Here is a 25,294-nt window from a genome sequence, read left to right on the forward strand (position 1 = left end):
AGGAAGAGGTTAGCTGCACCAAAGATTGACTCAATAGGGAAGATGACTCACTCTACTCTTAAATATGAAATAACTTCATGCTTCATAATACGTCTCAAATAGCATTTCAATACTCGAAAGAGAGAATTATTTAGGCTGTAGAGTGTAGACTATTAAGTTTTTCGAAACATTTTAAATGTATGGGTACATTTTACTCAATATTTCATTTGTTATTTTATTTATGTAATTCCCTCAGAGAACAGTTTACAAATGCACATATAGATAAGGTGGGCGGCATGGTGACCGACTGGTTAGCACGATGGCCTCACAGTACGGAGGTTGTGGGTTCGATTCCAGCTCCGGCCTTCCTGTGTGGAGTTTGCATGTTCTCCCCGTACCTGCGTGGGTTTCCCCCCCACATTCCAAAAACATGCATGGCAGGTTGATTGGACACTCTAAATTGCCCCTAGGTATGAGTGTGAGCACGGATAGTTGTTCGTCTATGTGTGCCCTGTGATTGGCTGGCAACCAATTCAGGGTGTACCCCGCCTACTGCTGGGATAGGCTCCAGCACCCCGCGACCCTAGTGAGGTAAAGCGGTACATATAATGGATGGATGGATAAGGTGGAGCGAACATTTTAAGACAATATGTCCCCACCGTCCATCGATAATGGCATTATTGTCTGATTTTCAACCACTGGTTCTTCCGTTGCCATAGCAACCACTGAGTAATGACACTAGTGGTGTTCCGATTGCTTGACCACCGATTGTGATTGGCTGTTTTCCAGCCAAAAAGTGTGTGATCGGCATATGTCGATTAACGCCTTTCATTGTCGATTACTGAAACTGATCCCCACAGCCAACCAGCGACCGGCTTGTGTGTAGTGTGGCGTCGCCTCCTGCTTTCCTTAATAATGCACCCATTACAGACCCAGCAGTAATTGAATCATAATATAAGTTACGATGCAATATAAGCATTTTCTACGCTGTCAATTTTAAATTTCATTGTATAATAAAGAGATGGAAATTTAAATTGATTTTTTTATCTGATTCGTCAATTATTGAAAAAAAAATCAACTGTTGAATTGATTATTAAAACAATTGCTAATGAGCAGATACCAGTTGAAAAATAACACGCCTTACCTGGTTCTATTTATCCAGATTTACCTGAGAATTGTCAAACTGAAAAAAAATAGACGATCTTGGATGTCACATCCCATGCGAAATCGCATTCTTTCATTGGTTAAACTGGCGTTAGGACCCGGGGCTGACTTTCATTCTTCTGTTTAGGGGGGGGCATGGCAAAGCAGAGAAACCAACACGCACACAACCACGCGCGCTCGTACACGCGCGCACAAACACTCGCTGAGCTCCGCGGTGGAGAGCGCAGAGAGAGAGAGATAGAGAGAGAAAGAGAGAGAGAGTGCATCGGAACGTAGCCGCTTGCGTGCGCGTGTAAGTGTATGCGCGCCTGCTTGTGCGTGTAGGTGCGTACGCGCTCGCTCGGCGCTAGAAACGACTGGCGGGGCGGACATGGAAGCACTCGGGAAAAACGCTGGGAAGTGACCGAGCAACGAGGCGAAGAGGGGGGACGGAGAGAGCCAGGAAGGACGGACGGATATACGGGAGGAAAAGAAGGAAGGAGGGCGGCGAGAAAAAGTCTGATAGAGGATCGGAGGAGCGTGAAAAACGCGGCAGGATCCTAAGGTGAGTTTATGGCTCTTTTTGGTTTGTGAGTGAGTGGACGTGTGGTGTTGACATGCGCTGCAAGACCGTGACTGCACTTAAAGGCAACAGTGGAGGTGTGCGAGTGCACTTTAAAGTGTGTGCGAAGCACGCATGTATAATCTTCTGGTTATTTCCATACCCTCTAAAAAGAGGAGGCTAAAGTGGAAAGAGAGCTGACCACTGTAAACTGGAGTGAAGGGGTCCAAAGGAGCGGTTACTTAGTACTACAACAAACTACAAACGCACACTTCCCTGCTGGGAACTCAAGTTAGCGCATGCGGTGACTCGAGTATTATTTACTCCCTTAAAAGAAGGAAGAGCTAATTTAACCACTCCACCAACACTTACACTCACTCGTGTGTTCTGGGTGTCTGGTATAATGTCGCTTAAACGACCCTTGAAAGAATGTTCTTTTCTCCGGAAACTTGAGTGACAGTGAACGCAGCCAAGTTGAAGGAGCATCCCTCTCTCTTTTGTGTGCGCGTGCGTGTCAGACAGCAAACAGGTTGAGGGAGGCAGATCTGATCAAACGCACAGCAACAGAGGAGCAAGCGTGGCACAGGCTGAGCAGCAGCACATTGGATTACGCACACACGAATACACACGCACATTCTCTCAAGCTCTGTGGCCAACAGAACAGCTGGGAGAAATGTGTGTGTGCGTGTGTCAGTGCCTGAGAGCGTTTCACTTGATGCATGCCCCCTGCAACTGCACGTGCTGGACTGTTTGCTTTTGTATTATCTTTTTGCTCCTGTGTGTCTGCGTGTATGACCATTTGAAAGAATGTCAGACAGGCAGCGTGCGTCTCCATGCTCATGTGGAGAAAAGAAGGTCGCAGGCGTTCACAGAAAGAAAAGCGATCAGATGACCAGAAGAATGAGGCAGATGAGAAGAGTAATCCCCTGGCGAGAGATGGAAACAGAAGGGAGGGTCGAGATTTTAGGACGGGAGGAGGAGGAGAAATGCAAGGCGGAGATGGAGTGAAGGAGACAAGGCCTGACGTGCTCCCTCCAGGAGTGCTCAGAGTGCCGCTCATTCATAATTCACCTCCGTGGCAAGCGTTCATTCACATATTGACCCCCCCATGGCTGCGCTCAATGGAGCTCTCAACCCCTCCACCTCTTGGTGTCTCTCAATGGACACCCCTGTGGCGCGGCGTTCAGTCTTTGCACCGAACCCCTATCGCCTCTTTCTCAGGTTCTCAGAGAGGCTTTTTTATGATTCTTCAGACGGCAGCACTTTTTTTTTTCCCAGCCGGAATCTCTGATGCGAGATTAAGTTGTGTAAATTGAATATTGAATTCAGACTCCACCCCAGACACAGATAATTGGTATGGATGGCTCGGAGGGTTAGTGCTCTCACTACAAGTGTTGTTTGTCGGATTCCCCTAACACAGCTAAAGCAGTCTATTATGGATCTATAATTCATGTGTGAATGAATTGAATAGTCTGTGTTTGGATAAAAGCATCAGACGGCTTCCTGGATGCCAAAGCATGATTTATTCAGAGTAAATACTCAAAAATGGCTGTTTTGATGTTTCTGATTGTATCATTTGTGACTGGAACTACAGTGTTTACGCCCCACTGCTGTGGTCTGGTTTGCTCTGATCTATGAACCATGAATTCCTGTCCGAAATGCAATAGATGGAAAAACGGCTATGGCGTTGTGAATTTTGTAGGTTAGATTTCTATCAGAGATGCACTTAATCAGCAAGAGTAGCACAATCACCTCAACATTTAATTTGATACGTTGAAGGAAATTTTGCATGTTCACAAGCATACAAAGTGGCTAAAAATAAATGGATAAATAAGAGAATGGCTCTGACAAAAGTCAAAGTGACATGCTAAGAGAACTTTACCATAAGGCTCATCAAGTTAGAAATGAAAAGTATGAAAAACAATTAAATTTTTTCCCGCACTCTATATTGCGATTGCAATTTAACATGTGATTATTTTTCAAGGTCATCTTGCCATGTGCTTTTTTTTTAATATGCATTAAAATCAACAATTTATGTTTTGTGAGCTGAATTTATCGACACAATAGACAGTGAATAAATAAATGTAAAAAAATAAAGCAATTTTTATTTTATTTTTTTGCCCAAATTGCAATCTTGGTGTTTCTAGTGCAGAAAAAGTTTTCTTTCTCTTCTGCTGCTACGCTTCATCCAAAGTTAATCAAGGCATCTACTCTTTAATTGTCAAGCCACTTGATGGAAAATAATCCCTTTTTAGATTTTTCTATTGCCTGTGGAGGAATTTTAGAAAAAACAGTTGAGTTTTTTTAGGCTCATTAAAACTAAAATAGGCATGCTGATTCCAAAATTGTATTTTTTTTTCTCTAGTATGTCAAATTTTTTTCTCCACAGCTAAGCAAAATTCCACTGATCAGCTGTGGTCAGACTTGCGAGCTTATTCTGATTGATCTGCAGCTACGCGGCAACTTGTTTGTGCAGTCACAATTGCGGTGAGAGGTGCGTGCAGCTCCCAATTGGTCAGTAATATCAATATCTGCAAACAGAAAGCTAGCATACTAGGAGTTAAGAGGATTAGTGCTGGCCTTTCTCTTCACCTTTTAACCATGGACCTACGATTTAAATTCTTATTTTGTTTTGCGTTAGTGTTTTATTTGCATAAATATTTTTCAAGAAAATAAAATTGTTAGAAACAGCTGTCAGACCGATGCCATCAAAAATTGTGTTCAAGGTGCAATTAAAATTAAATAAATAAAACAATGACGATAAATGCATGAAAGATGCATTTGATGATGTTCAAGCAGGACATTTTTCCGAATGCCCGTCCTACGGTGGGGGACTTTTCTTCACACAAAAAATACTTTTAAATGTTTTTTTTTTATTCACAACAACTATTCCGAGCAGATGGCAAAGACAATCCGCCTTCATGTTTTTTTTTTTTTTTTTTTCCTCAGCTCACATTTGATCACGAGTTTCAGTGCATTTTCGATTTCCTGGAATCACCACTGAAAGCGTGCAGCAAAAAAACACCAAGTGGGTGGTGGTGTGTGTGATGCATGCGATCTCGTGGCTACAAATGAAATTCGACTGTTTTGTCTGAGGCTCCCCGAGTATTTTGAAATTTGATTTGAAAATTCTCAAGTGAGTCACACACAAGTCAAGTCTGCATTTGCTATGCTGACAGCTGCTATAGCGTTCCACACCGAAAGCAAAGAAACAAACACGGTTCATCCAAAGGAGCGTGAGGCACTTTTCCTCTAGAATTCTTGATCAGGACTCAGCCTGCGCTGTTGTCAAGGGTTTGAGTCCCTACGGATGCAAGCACACCAAATATAGTAAAACTAATTAAAGACATGGTTCACACCCATCAGGAAAAAAACCCGCACCAAACCATTGTATTGTACGTTTTGATGGAAATCTCCCGAGCTGCGTTGCTCTTGATGGAATAATTTTCACAACTCCCAGATGACATCAGTAGAAGCAATTATTGAGGCTCAGATGTTTGAAGAGAATAGAAAAGAGCAATACGAGTTATCACAGTGTCGAGTTAACCAAGGTCACATTTAAAGCTATACATACCTCACATACTCACGTCCAATACAATATTCCTCTTAGAGCACGACGCCTATCCGTCCAGTGGTGATGTTTTGTAAATCAAACATTACCTCTGACTTATCCCGTAGTGACCCTGAGCACCAGTAAAAAGATGTTTGCGCTCTTCGCCATAGGTTCCACTCATCTTATTTCTCACCAGTGTAAATCCGAGCGTCAATGCAATGACCTTGGTCGCTATGACAACCGATAACTGAGTGGGTCAGCTTAAGTCTATTAGTTCCTACACAGCAACCGTAGAATAAGGTGAAGTGCGGGGTTTGGAGCAGCGTCACACATTGGCAACTGAAAAAGAGAGCGGAGCAATGGATCACTTGGCAAGGAAAAAAAAATCAAAATACGACCGTCTGTTATAACATCCATCCAATTCATTCATCAACCGACGAGTGCGTCATCCAGCCAGGCTTTCCACTTTCCCATCTCATATTGGCCCTGAATTTGTTTCTCTGACTTGTCTTGTCTTGTGGTCTTACATAATGTGGTCTTCACGCAAAAGTCTACAGTGGATGTCATCGCCTGACAACTAGACACCATTGACTTCTTATTGAAACCTAGTCTCATTTTTCTGGAACAGAAGTCGCACCAGCATATAAGAAGCAGCAACCCCCCCCCCCCAAAAAAAAAGATATACAAGCCGCACCAGGCAATAAGCCGCAGTTTGTACTGTGAATGTACTTAAAGAGTTTCTTAAAACAGTGCCTTTTAACACACAACAAGTTTGCTAATTAAAACAGAACAAACCCAAGAGAATTTTTTTTTTGATTTATTTAGTGTATTTTCTGAACTATAGCGCACCCCTACTGGTGAAACAAAAATCCACATAAAGGCAGCATCGTTGTATTAGCCGCATGGTTCAAAATCTAGGGAAAAAAATAGCGGCTTATAGTCATTTGCATACAATGGACTCTGTTCTTTTCTTTGACTTATAGATTGTACTCAATATTTCAGTATACTTCGCTTTATAACCGCACGACCGTACGTTTTCTGGGTACAAATGGTGCATTATATATACATATACAGAATTTTTCCCGTAATTATGACTTAACTTTAGTGTTAGTTAGGCGTGGGCTTGCTCAGATTTTGATGGGATGATAAGACTCTTAAGAAATATGGTGTTTTCACAGTATCAGTTTATTGCAATTTCAGGTTTGACGTACTTTGGAAAGTGTTTGGGTAAATACGACTTTATCAAGGTGCAATTTGCAGTAGTCACTTGAATAAGCTTGTCGATGTTAAACCTGATTTTAATAGTCGTCAATAGGCAGTCTATTGGTATGAAGTTGTGACAGGTCACAAAAAAAAAAATCACCTCTCCAGTTAAACTTGTTGAGGTATCGCCCGCAGCAACCTCACATTGTGATACACTTATACACACATGCATGAACACGATCCCACGCGCGCACGAGCATAAAAAGACGTCAGCAGTAAAAATAGAGCAAACACAACGGGGTGATGGGGGTTTTATGTTTACAAGAGGTGATGTCACGTTTGGTATAAATCCATAACAGACAAATTGGCGGCTATCAATGTCAGCCTCCTCAGGTTTGGCCTACTTTTACGCGCTTCTAAAAGTGCTGCAGAGTTCACGGAAATGTTGTTTGTGCGTATTGTTTTCCGTGGCGGAGGCATGCACAGAATGACGCTGCTGCGGTTGCCAAGCAACGCGGGGACGTGGGCGGAAGGATTTCCTGTCCTAAGGAAGCTTTGTTTATGAGAGTTTATGTGCATGCGTGCGTGTGGAAAAAAAAGTCCAGTGTGCGTTTCAGTATTACGCTTGAGCGCTTGTGTTCGAATTTAGTCTTTGCTTCAAGTATAAGCGCTAAAAATAAACCGTGACAGAAGATGCACGCATTGTGTAGACTCAGACGACGGAAAAAAATGGCTGGAAAAAGCATGTTCGACTCTGTCGAGTTTGGATGTGTTGCATAACTCCTCAAGCCAGGTCGGATGTGAACTCCTCCTCTTCAACCCCAAACGCTCTCACTAGTGAGTACCGTGCTCACGCCAGCCCGCCTCTGTGCTAATGATGTCATCAGCATGCCTGGTTTTTATATCTCCTCTCACACATGAGATTGCAATTATGTGTTCTTGCCCTGCAAGCAGTCTCACACACTCACACGCACACACACACATTTACGTATATAGGCACACAGACACATGGCGTGTCTGCACTGCAGGCGCTGGACGCTGAGATTACGTAATTGACATTGAATGAATGGGATGACGTCAGTATGGCGCTCTCATACTTGTCTTTCTGGCTAGCTACAGTGACGTCACAAATGGATGCAGCCATACACAGAGGGCGTGTGTGTGTTGGTTAGAATAATCACGTGCGAGGACAAAAATGACCTCGGGAACCTTCGGATTTGTTTAATGTGTTTATTCTTCCCCTGATTCGTCGCTGTTAAAGTGACTTTCTTCTTTTTTTTCTTTTTGGTCCAAAGTTCTTCGCCGCATGTTGACTGATGCCCTTGCTACACACACGCACAGGTTGCAGACGCATTCAGCCCCTTTTGAGTAGCTCCTGTTTGAAATTGATACCCCTGTTGTCTCTCAGCTGGTAACTCCATCTTATTGCCCTTCATATGTGGCCGTTTGACCTTTAGTTGATTCTCATTCTCTGAAAGCCAACAATGCGGAGGGAGATGGGGAAGATGCGGTGTTGACTTCACACATATGGTACCGTCCGGTTCTTATTTTAGCGAAGCAATACACCACGTCACAGAGAAAGAGAGAGGGGGGGGGGGGGGGGGCGGATATGATGGTTATCCTTTTATGGCGATCTACCAAAATAACTCTTTGAGCTCACAGTTGGTGTTCTGTTGTAGAAAGGAAATGTGGATCTGTTTGTGTCGTGTCTTTAATGGATTGGTTTGTTCTTTGGGCATTAAAGTCCAAGCGCTGCACATAACCCATCAAGTGGATGGGTAAATGGGAGCGTTTAACAGATGTGTATACACACGCACACACACACACACGCACACACACAACAAACAGGGTTTGTCTTTCCCTCGTCCTGTCCCACTTTCTGGCTCTAACCTCAAACCACAAACCGAAAGCAAATAATTCCAGTTTGACAGTTTATGAAGTGAGGACTTGCATCAAAACACGCTCACAAACACGCGCTAAAGTGCATCTACATGCACACAATTTTTATTTTATTTTTTTTGACAAACCATCAGCAGCATCTTGTCGCAAATGAAGGAATACAGTCAGGATGCTGACTCAAAGGCCAAACCGCAAATAATTTGCACAAGCCATGGAACGGTGCACCTTGAACAAACCTATTCGTTAACAATTTTATAATATGAATTAAGTTAATGTATATAAAAAGAAAAATCCAAATTTATTCAGGATAATTTTAGTGCCACTTTCTTAATTTAAATGTCACAAATGTTGTACTTAATTGACATCACCCAAAAACAAGAATTCAGGTCTATGTTCAAACAAAAAAAGAATGCACAGCACATCCCAAAGTCAAGATGTGATTCGTTTTTGAAAAGATTAATATTATATTCACTGATACTCTTGTTTTTACACTTTAATGGAAGTTATCATTGCTAGACACTCAAAATGGATTACATAATTTTTTTAGTGGGTGACCAGGAACGGATTGTGTTCAAATTTGCAGATTCCGCTGTAGGAAACGATTCCAGTAGATGCAGTCTAAATGACGAACCAAATGATGTTTGTTATGCAAAAGTACGCCAAACCGATACAACACAACTCAAGTAAATACATACGCACACACCCACACGCGCACTGCACCCCCACCCCTGGGAGTCTTGGAGCCTTAGTCAGCGTCTGTGTGTCCATGCGTGGGCCTGTTCCCTGGCAAAGTTAGGGGGGAAAAATACCTTCCCATATGATGTAAGCACCCAAGTGCCTGCGTGTGTGTGTGCATAATTGCAAGCTTGTGTAAGTGTGTGATGGCCATTCTTGGAGGTCGGGGTTACGGTGCTCTCTATTGCCACTTTTTTTTCTAATCAATCCACTGTACGGTGCACTTTTTCGGTCCGACTTTAGAACATTGGAAATGTGCCGACAGAATCGCTTAGCTTGGTTTGACAGGAGCATTAGGATAATAGGACTACATTTCCCATGATTCTTAGACACTGAAGCAGGAAGCACCGGTAGTTCTTATTTCTGTTAGAATGGGATGGTTGATATGCAAATTAGATTAGTTCCAATTTAATTGTTTCAGTAAGATGCTGATTTGCATATACCAAGAAGCAGTAAAGTGCAGGTTTAGTATTAATGATAATAGCAATGTGTACTTTTTTAACACTGATGTTATATTTAAAACAATTAACATGCTTTAGATCAGGCGTGGGCAAACTACGGCCCGGAGGCCACATGCGGCCCGTTAAACATTTTAATCCGGCCCGCCGAATTTGAAAAAAATTGAATGAATAAACGTAGTTAATGTTTTATTTTCTAAATATTGTGGCGTGTTAAGGACATATATTTTGTTATAATGCTTTTGTTCACTTTCATTTAAAATTAAATTGATTATTTTTATTTTTTTCTCCGATGAGGTGAGGTTACCAAAACACTCCATCCATCTGCTCCTGGTCCGGCCCCTCTGTCAAATTTTAGAACCCATTGTGGCCCGCCAATCCAAAAGTTTGCCCACCCTTGCTTTAGACTGAAGTGTAAAATTAAAAAGGAAAAAAAGTTTGATTCACTATTAAAAACAGGATACATTAGCAAGTCAGATGTAATATATACAACGTACAAATATAGTACAACAATTAATACACGGGTATATTCAGGCAATGAAGACGCAAAGTGAGCAGATTTAATCTCTACAAATGATATAACTTATAACTGTTAAAACCTGCTCCATGCCGTCGAGCTGCAGAAATATAAAAGTGGTTATTTACTGATTCGCATATCGTGCTGAGGCTAATCGCTCAGAAGCAAGTTATCATGTTAATTGTGCACGGTGCTGAATTACTGACACAGTACAACGCATGCTTCGTTTTATTACCGTATCTCATTTGGGTATGGGCTTATCATTTGTGGTAATATTAATTGGCCGTTGCTTTACATTTGAATCTGTTAGCGTTTCCATTTGAAGAGTTTTATTGTCATAACATGTTTTCATAGAATTGAGAAGAATGTGGAACAGAAATATCGACCATTGAAGGTGATTTTTTTTTTCAGGATTTTGTGGCATCCTCAGTATTTGCTTTTATTGCGTAATAGATTATTAGAATTAGTTTATTCAATTGTTAATAAAATAACTCTTGTGGCAATTGAACAACCGAGTCAGCTGTCTGCAAGTAGTACGGCTTAGGTTGGTGAAAAACTAAATTTAATTCAACAAGAACAACAAGAAGCCGGGCCGGGGTAGGGGGGCTGGTGCTGAGTTTGCATCATCTTAAAAAAATGTAAATATTGAAACTGTATGGATGGAAGGAGACCGTGTTTAAAAAGTAGCGGTCCATTTTTAAAATTTCAATTCAGTTTCAGTAGTGACTGTCTTCAAACCTCTTTTTCTTACAGTGAACAAACGTTTATAATCTTACATTTTCCAGAGAAATGTTAACCGCGAAGATGATTTGGTTCAATGGCATGACGAGTCTATTTATTTGTCTACTTGTCCCACCGGTAATTAACTGTAATGAAATGATGCGGTATTTTACAGGTGGTCATTTATTATTATTCATCTCTTTCCACATCACTTGTTCAATTTTCTCCCATTTCCTTCCTGTTCGCTTTTAATTCTCTTGGCCTCGTGCGTCCTCCTTAGATGGCTTTAGGAATTAGTTCCTTGCTTGCTCTTTAATATAATGGATTTCTTCCCTCTGAGACAGTACCTGATTATTTTAACGGTTCAGCCGCACCTCAAGAAACCCATCCCAATTAGACAACTACTCAGCAATTTATAAGTTGCCTTTCCTTTTATAAACTCTTGAAATAATTCCAACAGGCTAATTTCAATCTAGTCTTTGCCACAATCTTAGTCCTGAGTCAGCCTAATTAGATAAAACAAGGCATTCTTGAGAACATTACAAACAATTATAGCTGTGCAAATACATACATACTATAAAGGGCAGATAGTTTTTTCACCATAGCGATCACAGCTGAAGATGAACTACCCGTATTTGGCATATCTCCGTCTTTTTTTTTTTTTTTAAACCAAATAATTTTGAAACGAGCCGTTGAGCTCACCGTGCATTTTGACGACATGTTTTATTATTTACCGCCATTATTAACCATGTTTGATTTCAAATTGCCCTTTTTTTGGGAAAGGAACCACAAGTTCTCCTTGAAGTTCAGTGACAGGGAAAAATATATAACGGGACAATATTCATAAATGTACAAGGGATTGTGGTCTAAACTAAAAGATGTAGATTCCGGTAAAAAAAATTATAATGCATCAAGTCTTGTGGAAGTTTACAATTTTTGTTTATAAGTGCTCATGTTAACCCATTAGAGCAGGGGTGGGCAAACTTTTTTATTGGTGGGCCACAATGGGTTCCAAAAGTTGACAGAGGGGCTGGACCAGGAGCAGATGAATGGAGTGTTTTGGTAAACTCACCTCATCGGAGAAAAAAAAAACATTTAATTTTAAATAAAAGTTAACAAAAGCATTACAACAAAATATCGGTCTTTGACAAACCACTGTATTAAGAAAATAAAACATTAACAAGGTTTATTCATTTTTTTTTTCAAGTTTGGCGGGCCGGATTAAAACATTTAACGGGCCGCATGTGGCCCCCGGGCCGTAGTTTGCCCACACCTGCATTAGCGGGTGCTTGTACCATTTTACAGTATAACTGACATCAATTGATTTGTTTGCATTTGTGAAATACTTACAGTCTTCATTCGCTCTCTTTCTCCTCATATTGAACTGAAGACGTTGACCACAGGTGTGAACGTGAATATGAATGACTATTCGTCTCTATATGTCAACTCTGTGATTGACAGGTTGGTCAGATTGAAATCATCTTTTGCTTGTTGCGAGTTGATTTAGTCCTTTTGACTCTACGCCGGATAATGGTTTCATAGTCGGATGTGTGTTTGTTGGTATAGTCACTTTATTTCATTTACTAACAAGCAAAACTGGCACGGTGATTCCCAATCTTGTTGTTGCTATTTTTTTATTTTCATATGAGCTAACAATGTCGCAAGATTTATTGTGGTCTAGACTATATTCATACAGTATCTCCAACATGTTGCCATTTGTAGCAACTTCCAAGAAATTTGTCATTGCTGGATTTTGATATGTTCTGGTGCACACGGGTTGATCGCAGTGGAAATTATGAGCCTGGTGTATCTGTTGCTAAGCAACACTGTCACAATACCCCCGTGACCTTTCGACCTCAGGCGAGCATGGTGTTACTGTCCTGGTCTCACACAGTCACATGTACTTATGCTATCCGGGATGATGGCGAGACTGCCGCATAACAACTGAGCAGCTGTGATTTCATGGTGGTTCTGTGCGTTTGTGTCCATGTGAAGGGTCATGCCTTGTTCATTTATGTGTAAAACCACCAGGTCTTACCTTTGGAATGATGGAGGCACAGAATCAATCCAAAAAAATAAAACCTCCCTGATCCCTTCCATTTATTCAGTTGTCTTATTTCTTGACCGCAGACCAAACACACCATGTGATCTGATCTTTTCGGCAAGAGCCTTTTGCACATTTCCACCTCTCGTTTCCATAAGAGGAATGTCCTTGGCATGTCCGACCTGCTCGCTCCCACTGAGCCTTCCGTCAAACACCTGGGGTGGGCTCTCGCGTGGCGTTCAGACCAATGACGAATCCGGCAGATAATGACATCAGTTAACGGCGAGTCTTTAGGACCGGCCCCTCGAGGTGATTCGTCGCAGAGTGAGTGCACTTGCTGTTATGATGATTAAGTGGTATATGAAGGGCTGTCAGAGGAGAGCCCCTTAATGAAAGTGGAGCTCAGAGAGCACAGGCGGTGGTGAAGCTGTGGAGAGTTACAGAGTAGGAAAAGAAGGGAATTAGGAGAATTAAGAAGTGTTTATGGTAGGGGGCAAAGTGTGTGAGAAGGAGAAAGGAGTGAACAAGAGACGGAGCACGGGGTGAATATTCAGCAGCTCTGTCCAGTTGCTGAGTATGAGTGTTTATGCTCTGAATGTAGCACAAGGCAGGAGCCACAGTAAGAGCAAAGGAGAAAGGGAACATGTGTCTGGAAATGCAAACAAATAAGGAAGATCCAGTTGTCCTTCATGCCTTTTCATGCAAAAATGCAATAGAGTCGCTGTGAGCACAAGAGTTGAGCCTGCTTCAGAGGTAACATCTGTCCTCTGTTCTTTCAACGTCATTTTTATTTGGCGATATGGTTTTTAATGGTCATTTACTACAATCTATATCTAGAGCTAGACCAAACTTTTCTCTGTGTACAGTATTTATAAAACATAAATCAAGATAAATTAAAAAAAAAAATCTTACACATGTAGCCAGTCGGAAAATTCCATTTACAGTATCGGGTAGTACAGCCAGATTTCAAGAAATGTACACGGTTGCATATCTTGTAATGTAGTTTAATTTAAAATGTTTTTTTTTACCTTAGTGCTCCTCTAGCAGTGGCCTGAACAAGCTAGTAAAAATGCTGTTACATTAACTTCATTCATTCTTCACAAGCTGTTAGGGGAGGGAACTCGGGTTCCTTGAGAGGCATATTCTGCCCTTTATATATGTCACCCTATTACAACTCACCTGATTGAAATTATCAGCTCATTAGCAAGCTCTGTAGAAGCTTGAAACGTTCTTGATCATTTGAATCGTGTCTGAGTAGGAAGACATCTAATACAGGCTGAATATGGCTCTCGAGGAACCGGCGTTCCCTGACCCTGGTCTAGCGTCTGAGGCGTAGGGCGGCTTAAGTTTTTTTGTCGCAAAAAACCTCAGGAACTTACTCTATGTGTTACGATGATCATCAATGGTAGTCCTGCCCCAGGTTTCAACCAGCATTACCACCATCCCACAGGTTAAGAGTTGAGTGTGATAACTAGAGCTGCTTGTACATTATTTTGTTTGAGCATTGTCATTCCTTTGTATGTATACACATTGAAGGTCCTCCAATGTCAGGAGCAAATTAATTCAATGTGGTCTAATCTAAATTCAAAGGTACCGGTGGTAAAATAGCATTGCTTTACCGCACCTTCAAAGACAGTACACCTTTTTCACCCTTTTATTAAGTTTTTTATTTTTTATTTTCGAGGGTCGCTGTGTGCAATTTGACAGGTAAATCTCCCAATAAGAGGCAACAAACTCTTGCTGAGAGCTGTTTATTTGTCACTCCCAGTTGTAGTTTACTGTAAAACTGAAATGTAAAACAAAGGGCTCTATTATTGCCAATCTCAAGTCTTGCATGAGGCACTATCTAACTCTGTGCAGAGGCAGGTTAGACCTTATATTAGTATTTTCCCAGACCTGTGCAAGTGGGCGCAGAGTGGATTTAAAAGAAGGCGTTGTGGGTGTGACTTCACAGCTGCTGTGGGATAGACAACCACTAGTGACCAGTCCGATATGTATTCCACCATTCGCTCTGAGTAAACTGGATTTGAAAAAATTTCTTTTCTTAAAGTTCCTCATCTTTAGACACTGTTTGGACACCCAAAAGTGTGCAGGTCAACAAACTGAAACATCACTCAGTGAGCAAAAGACTGGATTCACAGAACCTCCATTAGCATAACCCTCTCCAATGCTATTAGCTAGGTTGGCATTTTGTAGATCGCAGGCTTCCAAGGTTGAACTATCCTAACTTGGATTAGCAAAACATAGTTTTATGAATTCTCAGTTTCCTGAGTCCAATTCAAGTTAGTTTAAATCAGTTCAGCATTTTTTTGTGAAATCATGCGGTCAGACTACAACAGCAATGACACTTCATTTCACAATTTCCATGTACACTAGCTAAACTTTTGATGTGATATCAGTCAATGATGGACTCATATTGTAAACGGATCTCATTTTTAAAACCTCCTTAGAAATTACTGTGGATTTAAACTGACTTGTTTGTTTTTGCGAAGGAGCCGGGGCACCCACAGGGATCTCAACACAGGCACTGTACCACTGTGTCTGTATTTAGGGTAAACATTCGAGTGGGAGTGTTTGTGCCAACAGATGGACCTTTCTCAGTTTATCCAACAAACACTACTGTCACTGCCGTGCACTTGGCAATGGGCAGATGGATATGTCGGACTTTGCTTCTGAGTGCTGCCATGTCGGGCAAAAAAACAGGAGATAAGGCTCTAGGGGAACTGCAAGAGTACAAAAGGAGTAACTTTTGGGTCATGGGGGGGGGGGGGGTAGCAAAAGCATATGATGCTGTGCTGTATTAAAAAAGGAAGCCTCACGATACTCTTAGTAGGAGCAGAGGGGATACCGGCACCCCCTCTGACACGTCACCCTTGGCTAAAGGGCGTCTGAAGATAGGCTTTAATATGAACCACATTGTGTGTTGTTCTCCTGTTCCCCGCATCAGGAGTGCACAGCCTTTGATGAATATCTACAAAGAGATTTGCGACTTATAAAGAGGACCAATTTATCCAGGTATGTTATCTAAAGCCTAATAATTTGGGAATTCAATTCACTCACATGGGGAGCCAGGGGAGCTTGTAGGTATTTATCAGGTGTAGTAACAACTGAGTGCTTCAGAAGCCACCTAATCAATGGCTGACCTCATAAGTCTGTTTATCATATCTCAGCCGTGTCCCTTTTCTTCATGATCCATTCGTTATCATGGTGGAAGGGAAAGGTGATGATGATTCAAAGGGCCCCTTTGAAAGGATTTTCATTATCCTGGAGTGGCCAATTTTGTTCACAGGGCCCCAAATTTGTGATGGCACCCCTGCATGTGAGTGTAAGAACCCCCTAAGCCATTCCCAGGCTATGTCTTAGCCCAGAGTTCCACGTCTAATCACGGTACCATCAACCCTCATCTCTAATTCTGTTGGCAGGACCTGTCAGCCAACATACGCTGAAAGACGGGGTGACTTTGAAATGTTGCTAATGACCCTAGGATATAACGACCCTCTCTGCTTTACACCCACTCACTATTTTCCTCTTTCTTGTCCTTCCATGTCATTTGCACTTGCAGTCATGTTCTTTCTGAGTCATTCCCACTCTTGTTCTGTATCTTGTGATTGGAAGTTTCCAGAACAACGGTGGGGTTAAAGACCTTGTATTACTTTGTGAATAACAACTAAATGATTAATAAACTTGTGGTTGAGCTGGGCACTTAGAGGGAAAATCCAAGATTGAGGTCAGTATTTCACAAACATGGATGCGCCAACCCAAAAAACACACTATCAAAATGATACCCGATGAATGTCAAGAGACTGCTTATAAACCACTCCAATAGGCGACACTCAACAATCAGGCACATTGCCAAACCTGTTTAAATCTTGACTAAACAAAAGAAAGACGGCTCCTTATTGAGTCGGCCACGAGCACCTTCATTAACCGTGTAAACTTACCAAGAGAGCTTTCAGCTTTAAATAAATTTACAGCAGGCTCCGTGAGAGGGAGACGAGCTCATAAATGCACAGTTGCCTAATTCAGCTCTGATCTTGCGGGCGGATAGTAAAAACAAATTCTGAGACCGTAAACTGTAATTTACCTTCTTACTTCATTTTTCTCCAGTTGTAAGAAAAGAAATGTGTGTTAATGTTGGACACAAAGAAGGTGATACTAACACAAACACAAACTCACAGAGTAATACAGTTCTGTGATGCAGTGGCTCGGGTAAAAAAGTGGCGCCATGGGAATAATAAACATAAACTTAATAAAGTATAAGCATTAAAATGGCAGCAGCCATTCTGTCTTAGCTAAAGGAAAACATGATCTGCGCTTTAATATACAAACTAAGCTTTAAAGCAGGTGTGGGCAAACTACGGCCCGGGGGCCACATGTGGCCCGTTAAACGTTTTAAACCGACCCGCCAAGCTGGAAAAATAATTAATAATGAATAAAGGTTGTTCATGTTTTATTTTCTATATACTCTGGTGTGTCAAACAAAGATATTTTGTTGTAATGCTTTTGTTCATTTTCATTTAAAATTATAAGTATTTATTTTCTCCAATGAGCTGCTCCTGGTCCGGCCCCTCTGTCAAATTTTAGAACCCATTGTGGCCCACCAATCAAAAAGTTTGCCCACCCCTGCTTTAAAGGAACTCACTTTATCGGTTCCCTTACAGGAAAAGCAACTATTAAAGTATTCTTTTTATTTGTAATCTGTGTCAAGTCATGTTTGTTTATGTCATTGCTTTTTCCCTCCGCGGTCAATCAACAATGTTCACGAGATTTGAAAATGACACAAATGGCAATATTGGAATTTCTTTTTGTATTCTCCACAAATTTAACAAAGTCCAAGATCACTTTTTTGACATGGTTACAGTCCATTACGTTTATCATTAACATTCTCATCTGCTGTGCCAGAGATGATTCACAGAAAAAAAAGGAACTCGAACCTGCTCTTAACACTACTTGAGTTTCTCAAAGTCTGATTAATCGTTTTGGCACGATTGATATCAGCACCAAAAAATTTCCATTGCAAGCTTATCTGATTCACCTATTCAGAAATTGGCAACGTTTTTGGGGTACTTCACATTATGTACTGTATGACAACATCCTTTTCTGAATTAAGACTGACCTCAACCGAGGCGTATCGTGTGGAGGAAAAGGGGGTCATGAGAAAAGTTTGAGTATGAGCAGAAGCAGGAAAAGTCAAGGCAGGTTACGGAGGACTGTCAATGCCAATGTCTGCTATCTCAGTCTTTTGTCATTTCCCACGACCTCTCTCATCTCAAAATGTCTTCGCCAGATACCATCTGAATGTCAGATCTATTGTCTCAGATAAAATGCACAATAACTTCCACGATTCCAATCTATAGTTTCTGCCAATTTGTCTAAAAAAAAAAAAAAAATAAAAAAAATCAAAGCAAGCTAATTCAGCCATTGAGGGCAAGCTTGTGGAACTGGACGCTCTCTCCCAGTTGTTGTTGTTGCCATGATTTTTTTATTTTTTTTTTTTTGGTCTGTGACAAACCGCCGGCCAGTGGCTGAGAGCCTCTGCTGCTGTTTGTTAAAGATAAGTCAAGAAGCCAGAGGGGGAAAAGAAAAGAGGGCCACAGACAGACACTGAGTCCTGTTTATTCATTTGAAAATAGTGATTTTTTAAAATTTTTTTTATTTTTTTTGGGGTGGGTGTTGTGGGGGACATCCAGATGAATAAAACTTACTTCCTCACCGCTTCGTCTCAACGCGATCCTCAGTGTGGGGCACCTGGTAGATCCTGGTTCTTTCTTCATCCAGTCCACCAAGCATTTCTCCTGGCACTTTTTTTGACCTGCATCCTTCCTTTGGCTGCTATCAAAGCTCTCTTGGCTGTGACTGTGCACTTTGATATCCTATAGTGTTCCGAGCACTCTTCTCTCAGTGTCTCACTCCGTCTTGTTCGCCTAGCCCCTCAATATTGTAAAAGAGCAGAGACTGCCGACAGGGATCTGCTCACTGTCAGGCAGAGAATGCCTTCGGGGGAGCGAGGGGAGGGCTGAACACAGGTGGGAGGGGTTTGAGGAGGTGTCCGTGATAGCAGGTGTGTGTTTTCATTGAGAAGTCTGAATCCCTGCTTATGATGTTGTCCATTTTCAATTCATTGTCGTCTCTGAAGAGGATTCATGAAAAAAGACAATTATAATCCAGACGTTTTACGCTTCAAGCTGAGACGGGATTGGCCGATCCCCCAAAAAAATGGCCAAAGCAATTGTAACTCTTTGAGATTGAAGCGAAAGCTGTGGTTGCTGGTTCAGCCAACAGTTTGTGAGTATTAGCATCCAGTATTTGTTCCGCTTCTCCTCACAAGGGTCGCGGGGTGCTGGAGCCTAGCCCAGCTGTCTTCGGGCAGTACCTGAACTGGTTGCCAGCCAATCGCAGGGCACACGTAGACAAAATTGCACTCACACTCACACCTAGAGACAATTTAGAGTGTTCAATCAGCCTGCCATGCATGTTTTTGCAAAATGGGAGGAAACCGGAGTACCCGGAGAAAACCCACACAGGCACGGGAAGAACATGCAAACCCCACACAGGAAGGCCGCAGCCGGAATTGAACCCTTCATCTCTGCACTGTGAGGCCATCGTGCTAACCAGTTGGTCACCATGCCGCCGATCATAATATTATTAGTTTTTTTCATTTAATAAAAACAACACAGCATTTCATCCACCCCCCGTTTGACTTTGCTGTTGTCATCGTCGGCCCTTCTCAAAAGAGTTCCTTTCGGCTCCTTCCCAGATTGGCAAAACAAGCTCTTGTGAAACAAAACATCTTGCATGCCAGGTTAAGTGCAGTCCAGACTTGCCTTTCTTTTGCACACCTTATTTTTTATTTTTTTTTCTACGAGCAACCTGCTTCTACTAGTTAATTAATAGGCAGACCGATACTGCTGCCACATCATGGAATTGAGTTAGTCTCACGCAAGCACGGCGGAGAACATGCATATTCCGCTCAGAGATGTTCCGATGGAGATTCAAACTTGCTGACTGTGAGACAGAAATTCCAAACAAGCAAGGTTGGTGATTATCCTCCATTAAGAGTTGGACTGTTGCTTAATTGAAGAAGATAAAATGACATCTTGAAATTATACATTGACTTTTTATTATTTTTAAAAAAAAATTTTTTGGGAGCAGCTCAATCAAAATAGGACATCAGCACACATTTTCACACATGTGTAGTGTCATTTTTTTCCCCCCCAGCATTCGTAAGTTCAGTGAAAATAAATAAGAGCGCTGTGTTGTTGACAGCTCATTAACCAGAATGAAGCCGAGTGTCTTATTCGGTTTATAGCACCAAGCTAAATTTGATGTGTGTTTTTGCTGCGAGATTTAAATGAGAACTTCTTGTCGCGCTGTTTTTTTTTTTTTTTTCACTGGTCTTAGAAAACATCTGAAATTATCCAAACATGACACTGTTGGTATGAGGCGTACAGCTCATGATACAATTTTTCTATTGTGCCACCAGGAGAGCAAAGTGGTGGAGAAAAGACGTTAGTGGCCGAGTGAGCATGCGAGTGTTTATAACAGGGACGTGCTGTGTAATTGCCACTGTCAAGCGCTGGACTGGCCTGCATTTTTTATTTTTTTAAGGCTTGACTCAAGGACTGTGTCCTTCACACAAACGCAGTCACAGTAGTCACCTTCAAATGTCCACATTCAAAACGCACGCTTTTGTGTGCCTCTGACTCGTCGGATTGGTCGCCATCCTAAGGCAGTGAGGCGAGCGTGACTTCACGACTGCTGGATGCCGATGAATCACAGCGAGCTTACTTTTTGTTTGCCTGACGCAAATGTCTGTTTGCTTTGTTGGTTAGCCTACTTTGGAACACAGAGGCTCTGCGTGTCTGCGTGCGCCGTCTTGAATTATTCACCGGCGGTATTTGATTTGGTATCATTGTACATCACATATGTCGTGTCTGAGATGTTTGCCTCTAAGGTAATCTTTCTCTTTTTTTTTAGGAAGCATTATGTGTGTTTGTGTTCCCGTGGTCCAAGAATTTTTCAGTTACATTCTCGGACTCCATTCCTGTGACTATACTGTAAATTACATCCTTATTATCCGCTTTCTTGTTTTGGCAGTAAATAAAGAGGATTGATATTAAATATGCTTAAAGATTTTTACAGAGGGTATGAGGTCATTTTGACTGCATTTCTTGTCCTACTCGGCTGCTAATGATACCACTTGTGCTGAAGCTGCGGTGCATGATTAATTTCATCATCTTTAAACATCTTAATTATGGCTGAACTAATTCCAAATAATCGAAACAAAAACGTTAAATATTACTCATTTATGCATAACAGCTCTTAATGACAGCGTGGTAGAGTAGTGGTTAGAATTCCTGCCTCGCATTCGATTGGTTGCGGGTTTGTATCTCGGCTCAGGTTCTTCATGTGGCGGTTTTATGTCATCTGTGTGCTTGCGTGGCTTTTGTCGGGGTCCTTTGGCTTCTTCCCGTATTAAAAAATTGTGCTTGTTAGGTTCATGAAGACAGGTTGTGTAAATAGTTTGGGGATGGGCTCGAACTCATGCGACCAATGAGGGCAAAAAGTGTTTAGTACTGTGTTTTCCGGACTATAAGACGCTATTTTTTTTCCTAAATTTTGAACCGTGTGGCTAATACAACGGTGCAGCTTTTCTCTTTATTTTTCTTTCACCAGTAGGGCCGCTCTATAGTTCAGAAAATGTGCGAAATAAATCTAGATTTTTTTATTTTTTATTTTTCCTCTTCGGTCGATTCTGTAACAGTAAAGTTGTTGCCGTGTTGAAAGGCACTGTTTTAAGAATCTGTTTATGTAACTTTATATGCATTCACAGTACAAAATTGTTCTGTACATGCAGTAAAGAAAAATTTTTTCAACATAGAAAACTGCGGCTTATAGCGTGGTGCGTTTTTTTTTTTTTTTTTTGCTCGTTTGTTTAGTTTTTTTGTGTTTTTTAAAAAAAAAAAAAATTCAAAAAGAGTTGCTGCAGATTATATGCAGGTGCGCCTTATAGTCCAGAAAATACGCTAAATGGATGAATGGGTTGATTAAACGGCAATGGCTGACTTTTCAAATTTAACCTAAATTCTGTAAAATGTAAATCATCGTTATTATTTATTTTTATTATTTACTTATTTCAAAAGCTAAAAGTGTAAAATGTTCAACTTTTATCACAACAGAATTTGTCACCATCCAAACAACATTCATCACTAATTGTAGCTTATTGATTCATCAATCTGTATCAACGCTCCGGAATTTTTTAAATTCAATTGTTGATTAATCACAACATCTCAAACATTTGATCAATTTCATCTCAACTAGTTTGAGGCAATCCACCCGCCATTGCAGCTCCTGAGGTTAGCATTGTTCGACTCAAAAGGTTGTTCAAAAACATCCAGAGGGAGATTTAAGAAAATGTTGCCTTAAAATTGAGAATTAAGATGAGCAACTGAAATGTTTTAAAATGACTTATTTAGCACACAGCTGTGAAACAGCCAAGACATATAATTAGGCTATTAAGTAAAAAAAACAAGAAAAAGGAACCGTTCCTGGAATAACTGTTCTGTCACCGTCTTGGTAACTATTTGCATAAGTTAAGGAAAGTGCTGTGCAATAGTTCAACACCACAGTAGATACTTTTCTAACAATTTTGGGCGTGTAATTAAAGACAGCTGCACATTGAGTAACGAGGCTGAAAACACAAACCTGGCGAAACACGAACAGATTACAGTCGGGAACCGACCCTCACACAGCTACCAACTCGCTGCGACAACACCAACAAAAAAATAAATAAAATTCAGCCTTGCGGTGAGCAACAATTTGAAGCGATATTATTTTATTAAGTCACAAACAACATGGTGCGATTGTCAAGCAAAAAAGTGGCTGTAGCTATATTTTATTTTAATTATTTTATTTTATTTTATTATTTTTTTATTATTTTATAAAGACTGTGGAGAATTCGAAGAGTGGAAACAGGTGAGAAGAAAGGAAAGGTTGTGAATCTTGGAGAGGCGGCTGGTAATAATAGCCCATTCATTAGCCGCATCTATTTTGGTGGCCACAGATGCATATGAAATTATAAATATTGTTTTTTGTTATTGATGTTGTTGGCAGTGACAGATCCTGCTTTTAAAAAAAGTCAAACCTGCAGTTATATTTTGTGTCTCTGCTTAGTGGCGTAACTCAGGGCTAATATTTGAGGCTGTGGTCGTCGCCATGCAACAGAGAGAAGTGGCTAGAACCGAGCGATCGGGAGCAGGACACCCTGACCACCTGACCTCTATTCCATAATTCTTTGCTACCATTGGTGACATGGAGAAAAACATAAACAGACCTTACAGGATTTTAATGGTCTTCCTCAGCTTGCTTAAAGGGGAAGTCGACCCCCAATTCTTTTTTTTTACACTACATGACTTTACTTGTCGAAACACGGCATTGTGATTTTTATTGTGTTTGCGGAATATGAGTTAAGCCGTAAAATCCACCTGTTTTTAGCCATCTTAGGGGTCGGCCATTTTGACAATTTTGTCCATTTAAAATGACATCATAGTTGGTCAGGGCTCCGATATTGACCAATCATGGCTCAGGGTCAGAAAACAGGTAGACGTGATTGGTTGTGATCTGAGCACTGAGCAACTGTGATGTCATTTTCAGTCGACAGAAGTGACAAAATAGCCGCCATGGGAGATGGCTAAAACAGGTGGATTTTGCTGCTTTACTCATATTCTAAAAACGCAATATTAATCAGAATGCCATGTTTAGACTAGTGGAAGCAAATAGAACATTTTATTGCATTTCTTTGGGGGGGGGGTTGATTTCCCCTTGAAAGCCCAGTGGTGTGATGGTCCAGGGGTTGAAAATGGAGACCATAACTAGGCTTCCTTCCTTGTTGACATATGTAGCCGAAGTTATTATATTCTACACTGTGATTTTTCCCCCCCCCCTCCATTTTCTGCCACTGATCGGTTTCCCTCTCCCGTTCCAGCCAACCTGACTATGTGCAGGAGTGATAAAGGTCGTCTTTTGTCATCAAAAAAAGTGCAGATTAGTTTTGCCTCGGTGCATCTGGCTGTCTGCTTTATCACTGGGACCAGAGTGAGCCACAAGGTTCAGCTAACCTCTCTGCAAGGTAATAACTCCCTACCTTCTCACCGTCTTCTCTACTATCTCCAACGCTGGCATTACCACATCATTGGTAGCGTGGGGCCGGGGGGGGAGTATTTTTAGTCGTCTTTATTTGACTGTTTCGCGGAGACTGACAGGAAAGTGAGGAGCGGGAGGATGTGACATACAACATATGTCATGAGCGGGGATCAAACTGACAAAGTTGTAATAGTCGTTTCAGTCCACTCATGGGCCCAGAGTAGAGCATAAATGCTGCGCTGACGGCATGTCATAAGCCTATATTGGTTTTATTTTAATATTCCAGCACTGATGCGGTTTTGGGGAAGTAGAGAGGGGTTCGTAACTTGATAACCGGGGGGATTTCATTGCCAGTCGCTTCTGCGAATAGAGCAGCCGGCAGGGAGCAGACTCAAGCTTATGATATGAAGGATACTATTGAAATGTTTCTTCTGGCTCTGGCGTACAAAACATTCAAAAGTCAGAAGCTGGAGCCAACGGGGGATTGGAGATCTCACGAGGATTACGTAAACGTGACGTGATTTAGACCAGTATCGGCGAGCGCGCGGATGCATTGTAAGATGATTGCACTGCCAATTAGAGAATTGCAATTAGTTGTCACCTGCAGAGAATTTTTTTTAACCTTCTCACCTTTTGCAAACCCTGCAAAAGCTTCATGAGGACGGCCAATAGAGGTCAGCAGGGTGCATCAAGGTTGATATTAATCTTCACTTGTTTTATCATCTGTGAAAGCTGCTGATGAAAAGCTCTAGTTACATTATGCCAATGTCTAGTAAAGAAAAAAATTATTATTATTATTATTAATAATAATAATAAATATTATTATTATTATTATTATTTTTTTTTATACTCTATATATTTTATATGTCTTAACCCAAAAAGCAGACTGTGTGTCATGAGTCGCCTTGCGGCGATGAGGAGGTGGACCCAAGAAGCGAGGAAGCAGGGGTAGGTGAAGCTTTAAGGAGATTTATTGTGGAGCTTGGTGGGGACGAACAACGGGGCGTGGGCAAAGAAACAACACAGGCAACTGAACGAGACTAACTGGACGATGACAAGGACCAAACACGAGACGGGAACGAGCCAGGCGGACAGGGAACGAAGACAAGTGCAACAACGGGAGCGAAGCGCAAGTCGTGAGAGTCCGAGGTGACGTGGCAACAGGAGGCAAACAGCGTAATGACCCGACACTGCGTTGTCGGTCTGGAAGGTTTAAATAGTCCGGGTACTTAGGGGAGCAGATGGGAAGCAGGTGCGTGATGATGACTAGGAACAGGTGCGTGATGATGACTAGGAACAGGTGCGTAGCTGGTGAGAACGAAAACAACAAAGGCACATG

The 25,294-nt window shown here is 41.5% G+C and overlaps 1 protein-coding gene across 2 annotated transcripts in view; it reads left to right on the forward strand.

Annotated features, from left to right (window-relative positions):
- The first annotated feature begins 1,313 nt into the window (after nucleotides 1–1,313).
- The window catches only part of LOC148316849 (forkhead box protein N3-like), a 64,711-nt gene continuing 40,730 nt past the window's right edge, over nucleotides 1,314–25,294 (forward strand). The window contains exon 1 of one of the 2 annotated variants that reach the window (XM_088286545.1): nucleotides 1,314–1,687. The gene's annotated coding sequence lies outside the window, so the exon portion shown is untranslated. Of the gene's footprint in view, nucleotides 1,688–7,035; nucleotides 7,278–25,294 lie in introns of those variants that run through there. The other variant, XM_088286546.1, reaches the window with a different exon arrangement.

Source organism: Idiotropiscis lumnitzeri, chromosome 21 (genome assembly GCF_059441095.1).
Source record: "Idiotropiscis lumnitzeri isolate Australia: NSW breed Sydney's pygmy pipehorse chromosome 21, RoL_Ilum_1.0, whole genome shotgun sequence".
In the NCBI taxonomy this organism is placed as follows: domain Eukaryota; kingdom Metazoa; phylum Chordata; class Actinopteri; order Syngnathiformes; family Syngnathidae; genus Idiotropiscis; species Idiotropiscis lumnitzeri.